The sequence below is a fragment of the Palaemon carinicauda genome, chromosome 39 (genome assembly GCF_036898095.1).
Source record: "Palaemon carinicauda isolate YSFRI2023 chromosome 39, ASM3689809v2, whole genome shotgun sequence".
NCBI classification, from domain to species: Eukaryota; Metazoa; Arthropoda; class Malacostraca; order Decapoda; family Palaemonidae; genus Palaemon; species Palaemon carinicauda.
This window is the reverse complement of record NC_090763.1, coordinates 68,055,250-68,061,637: the sequence shown is the minus strand read 5'-3', so window position 1 is coordinate 68,061,637 and position 6,388 is coordinate 68,055,250.

Below are 6,388 nucleotides of genomic sequence, written 5' to 3'. Positions count from 1 at the left end.
TCTAGTCTTGGGTAGTGCCATAGCCTCTGTATCATGGTCTTCCACTGTCTTTGGGTTAGAGTTCTCTTGCTTGAGGGTACATTCATATATATATATATATATATATATATATATATATATATATATATATATATATTGTATATATACATATTTATGTACATATAAATATATATATATATATATATATATATATATATGTTATGTTTGTAAATATACTGTGTATATATATATATATATATATATATATATATATATATATATATATATATATATATGTTTATATAGATATATACAAAGAGAGAGAGAGAGAGAGAGAGAGAGAGAGAGAGAGAGAGAGAGGAGAGAGAGAGAGAGAGAGAGAGAGAGAGAGAGAGAAGCGCTTAAAAATGATAACAATATGTATTATGTGTTTCAAAAGAAGAAAAAACCTGCGAAATTTGGATGAAATATAAAATAGAGAAAAACAGTCATTTATTCTACGAATAAACCTGCAACGATACCTTTCAGCTAAATATCCTTATACCTATCAATGTATCCTTACATTTACCAATGTATCCTTACTCTTATCAATGTATCCTCACTTATTAATTTATCCTTACTCATATCGAGGCATCCGTACTCTGTATCAATATATTCTTACTCTTATCAATGTATCCTTACACTTACCAATGTATCCTTACGCATATTAATGCATCCTTACTCTTACCAATGTATCCTTATACTTATTAATGTATGCTTACTCCTCAATGTATCCTTACGTTTATTAATGTATCCTTATTCTTATCAATGTATCCTTACTCTTCCCCGCTTCGAGGAAAAGGGCGTCAGTTTTCAAGACGAAGGCAGCGAACGAAAGGAGATTAAGTGGCTAATTCCAGAACAGATGGCTCCCGCGAGTCCTCAAGGAATGACTGGGCAAACTCATGTATATCCATCTGAATGGGATAGTGGGGAATGGGAGGGGGGTGAAGTTTTGTTTCTAATGGGAAATAAATAGCTCTGAAGGAGGGAGGAATGGAGGGGGGAGGCAGGGAGTGGGTAAAGTTTTGTTTCTCAGTGATTCTAATGGGAAATAAATAGCTTTGGAATAGGTTTAATAGAGCTTTCTGGCATCTAAACGATTCCTCGGGCTCCGAAGTTTGGAGGCTTCTTCTTGGAGTCATTTTGGCAGCCACCCACGCCTTTCTTGTCCCAAAGGCATCGTGTTATATTGGGACTTCAATCGTGAATGTGTTTTCTGAATTGCAAGGGAAACTGTAGGGTGGCTGGAGGTTCTCTCATGAATTCATTCGGATCCATAATGAGTTTTTGGCGACCGTGTAGGGGGAGCCATAAATGGTTTCTATCGTGAATCCATAAATTGCTTCAAAGGGATCCACGGAAGGTGTGGGCTGGTTCAAAGGTGAATTTATTTCTTGTCTATTTAGGCGAGTTATGGGTGATATCTATTTTTCGGAAATAATAATACCTCCAAGTATCTATTGTGAATTGACTTAGTAATCTCAAGGGGACGATCCAAGTTGAAGAATTCGTTCGTGAGGTAATTTAATGTCCTCTATGAGAGAGGAGCCAGGGGTTATGGGACCCCTTATGGAATTCTTAGAGAACATAGTTCGAGTTGTAAATTTATGTGATACCTCCTAAGGGGGATCCTGGAATGTCAAGAGTTGTCGGTGGATCCCTTCAGTATCATCCAGGGAAACCAAGGGGATTTAGGTTCAGTTTTGAAATCCTTTTCCCAGATGGAATCGTTGCTTTAGTTTGTTTCCATTCCGTATCCCGAAAGGGGAGCAGTGGGAACTATTTTTTTTTTTTTTTTTTATAGATCCGTTTGGTATCACCAAGGTTACCAAATGAGACTCCTATGGGTATCTTTTTGGTATTCTCTTTGGTGAAATAAGGGGTATTGTGGATTTTGTTTGTTGTCTCTAAGGGTTGATTCACGCTATAGGTCCGGTCACGCTCCAGTCTCTGTTCGCTCCCGGTTTGGTCTAGGTACTGGGGTGTTCACAATCTCGGTCCGATCAGTGTTTTGGAAAAATTATAAATATAAGGAAAAAAGCATAATTGTATTGGAATATTGTTCACTGATACTAGGAAATGTATTTACGCAATGAACATTACTCTGTTATTGTACATATTGAATTTTTTTCTATCATGACCGGAGCGAGACTGGAGCGAGAGCGGACCGGAACGACAGAGTGAATGCTTCCATTTAAAATCATGTAACAATATTTGACCGGACCGTGACTGGAGCGAGAGCGGAACGCGATCGGACCGATAGCGCGAATCAACCCTAAGGGGAACCACGGGGATTAACTCATCACCTTGACCTCAGAACGTTATACAGTCGACAGTGAATCTTTTGGAAATATTCTCCTTACATGATCGCTCACTGGGAAGAAAAGATCATTGCCAACACCTCTAAACTCCTGAAGGGGGTAGTACTAACAGTGCCCCTCACGGGGTGTATAATAGGCATTAGTGTAGCCTTTTCAGCACCCCTTTTACCCTTAGCTGCCCTCACTTATTATTCTTCTACAAAACTACTTGAATATTTTTTTCTTCCATATTTTACTTCATAGCGTTAGTGGGGGGTTCTCCCCTCAATTGCACATAGGCTCCGAATGGCCTACAAGGCCCCAGCTCCCGGCCTCATGTCCAACATTCCATCCCGCCGTCCATCTGACCGCTCATAAAGAGCTAGACATCTGGGTTCCATAACTCCATCACTATCTTACCATTGACAAGAGAAAGTCAACGAATCAGTAAGAGCCGCATATAGAGTATCATTAAATTTAGTAAGATGTCTAATTTTCTTTAAAGGATATAAGAGTATCCAAGAATTTTACGGTTATTCTTAACATTTCAAATGAATAGTTTGAAGCGCGACAGTGCCCAGATTATTCAAGAACCTGACGTTTTTTTTTTTTCAGAGTAGGCTAACAGATAAAGGACATATTTCGGCAATTTAATGTTGCTTAATTGTTGGAAAGATCGGAAAATTATGATGATATGAATGGCAGGCGTAGCAAAGATTACATAGGTGATAAGAGTGTTACGACTGAGGTGATGTGGGCATGTGTTGAGGATGGATGTTGGGGGAGGGAGAGAGAAGGGCTTGGGAGGAACCTGGGGGGAGGGGGATGTGGAGATCGAGAGGGAGGCAGAGAATGAGATGGCGAGATGAAGCCAAGCTGACACTTGCACGGAATTGTGGCACGCATTGGCACGACTGGAGTCGTGAACTGGTGTGAAGTGTTCGTAAACCCGTCGTGACATCGTGGCATGTCGTGACGAGAATTTTGAAATGTTCAAAATTTTGGTCACGACAAAATTTCGTGACCGGGTCGTGAACTATGCGCGAACTGTTCGTGAACTCGTCGGGACGATGCGGGAAGTGCGCAAACTATGGGTGAACTCGTCGTGAACTCGTCGTGCCAGTTCGTGTCAATGTGGATAAGTCAGCTGTGATTCTGAGGTTTTTTTTTTTTTTTTTTTTTTTTTTTTTTTTTTTTTTTGATCTTCCAGTTCGTGCCACAAAATGTCACGACTGGCCACGACAAATTCGTGGCAAAAAGTCGTGCAAGTGTCAGGGTACCTTAAGATGGAACAAAATGTGGAGAAAAGAGGTTTGGTAGAAGAGGATGCCTCTGATAGAAGGCACGAGGCAATCGACCCCTTAGTGTAGGGATGACGGAGGGAATGAAGAACTTAATCATTATTAAAAATCAATTTTATCCATTGATTAAATTAAAAAAAGAAAAGCATTTATAGAAATTAATATTGTAGCATATTTTTGACTTTACGTAAAACATTTATAGGGAGAATTTTTTGTTATATACTGTATATTTATTGGTGACATGTGAGACCTAACTAAATTTCCTGTTTTTTTTTTTTTTTTTTTTTTATCCATGATTGAGTTATGAAGGTTTAAAAGTGATCAGTTTTTAGTTAATGGTTCAGATCTCCTTGGTGTTCCTACATTTGAAACCGTAGCTATAGTATATTGCAGAGGTCAGTAGGCCAAGGGTTGCATACTCAATTTATTTTAATGAGGCGCATTTGCACCGATTCGCAGCGGTGCCCTTTTAGCTCGGAAAAGTTTCCTGATCGCTGATTGGTTAGAATTATCTTGTCCAACCAATCAGCAATCAGGGAACTTTTCTGAGCTAAAAGGGCACCCCTGCGAGTCGGTGCAAATATGCCTCACAAAAAAAATTGACTATAGTTATTATCTCTCTCTCTCTCTCTCTCTCTCTCTCTCTCTCTCTCTCTCTCTCTCTCTCTCTCTCTCTCTTTTACGGACTGCCTTAGAGCAAGAGCCCGTGACCTGCACCTTCAGTGCATGTCTTTCTACTGCCTGCCTGCCCCCCCCCCTCTCTCTCTCTCTCTCTCCTCTCTCTCTCTCTCTCTCTCTCTCTCTCTCTCTCTCTCTTACGGACTACCTTACCGCAAGAGGCCGTGACCTGCACCTTCAGTGCTTGCCCCCCCCCCCCCCCCCTCTCTCTCTCTCTCTCTCTCTCTCTCTCTCTCTCTCTCTCTCTCTCTCTCTCTCTCTCTCAAGTTTTTCTATTCATTTTTTTATTGTTGTTTATAAATTTAACTCTTATGGTTTTCCGATATCTTACTTAGGGGTTATTATATTATATTTAGTGTTAATATCGTCCATCGTTTTATTTATGCTTAGAATATATGATAGATCCTACTATAGTCCATTTCTTTTAGCGATACAGATTTGCACCGACTTGCAGCGGTGCCCTTTTAGCTCGGAAAAGTTTCCTGATCGCTGATTGGTTAGAATTATCTCGTCCAACCAATCAGCGATCAGGAAACTTTTCCGAGTTAAAAGGGCACCGCTGCGAGTCTGTGCAAATCTGCATCGCTAAAAGAAATAGACTTTTTTTTTTTATAGTCACTTTTTGATTAAGCTTTTTTCATTTACTCATTTCTTGTTGATTCTGGAATGAGATTTTTTTTTACCAATTTCAAGGAAATTGCAAGAATTTAATTTAATTTATTATTATCATTATTATTATTATTATTATTATTATTATTATTATTATTATTATTATTTTTATTATTATTGTTTTTGTTGTTGTTGTTGCTGTTGTTTTTATCATCATCATCATCATCATTATTATTAATATTATTATTATTACTCGAATCGTTTTAAGACTCTTCACAACAAGTCTTATCTGAAATTTAATTCTCAACAGTGAAAATTGTTTGGAGAATTGTTTGACAATTTGATAACTTGAATGAAATTTTCTTGAACAATCAATCCCACCGAAGTAAATAAATAAAAACCTAAATCCAATGCGGTTCCGCACATATTTATACTTCTTCTTCTTATCCATTATTTGTTCTTCTTCCTTTTATTTTTCTTCTTCTTCTTCTTATCCTTTTTTTCTTCTTCCTTTCATTTTTCTTCTTCTTCTTCCTTTTTTTTCTTCTTCTTCCTTTTATTTTTCTTCTTCTTCTTCTTCTTTTTCTTCTTCTTCTTCTTCTTCTTCTTCTTTTTTGTCTTTTTATTTTTCTTCTTCTTCGCCTTTTTCTTTTTCTTCTTCTTCTTCGCCTTCGCCTTCATCTTTTCCCATTTCTATATGGGGTCGCTGTTTCTAGTCAGCCTTCTCCATGTTCCTCTGTCGTGTACATCTTGTTCTCATAAACCCTTTTTCCTTCATGTCATTCAATAATTCCTCATTGCACCTTAACTTTGTCCTTCCTATCCTTCATCTGTCCTTTAATTCCATGTTCATAAATCTGCACATACTTATCCATGTACTGTAAATATACTAGAGAAAGATGTAATTTGTTAATAGACCAATTTATTGTGTATTTTACCAACAGTTTAAAGCTTTAAAGGTTTAAAGGTCTATCATGATTGGCAGAAGCAAGTCGCAGGATAATGCCCTAGAGACTGACCATATATCCATAGGATCAGCGTCCAAGGCCCGTCTCTATCATGGTAGGACCAGGGAGGGCCAGATAATGGCTACTGAACTAACAACTCGCCTATATGATATGTCTGGATATATATATATATATATATATATATATATATATATATATATATATATGCATATATATATATATATATATATTATATGTATATAGATATAGATATATATAGATATATATACATATATGTATATATATATATATATATATATATATATATATATATATATATATATATATATATATATATATGAAATTTCCAGTCACGCTCAACAGTATTGCTAGACGCGTAACTACGCGGTCTCTCACTGTATCTAGCGTAGGGGGAGAGGGCGTAGTCATACTATGTTGAGAGGGTGTGCGTGTGTATACGTATCATATTCAACCGTCCTTTTTGACGGGTCACATACATTAGTGTTTAAAT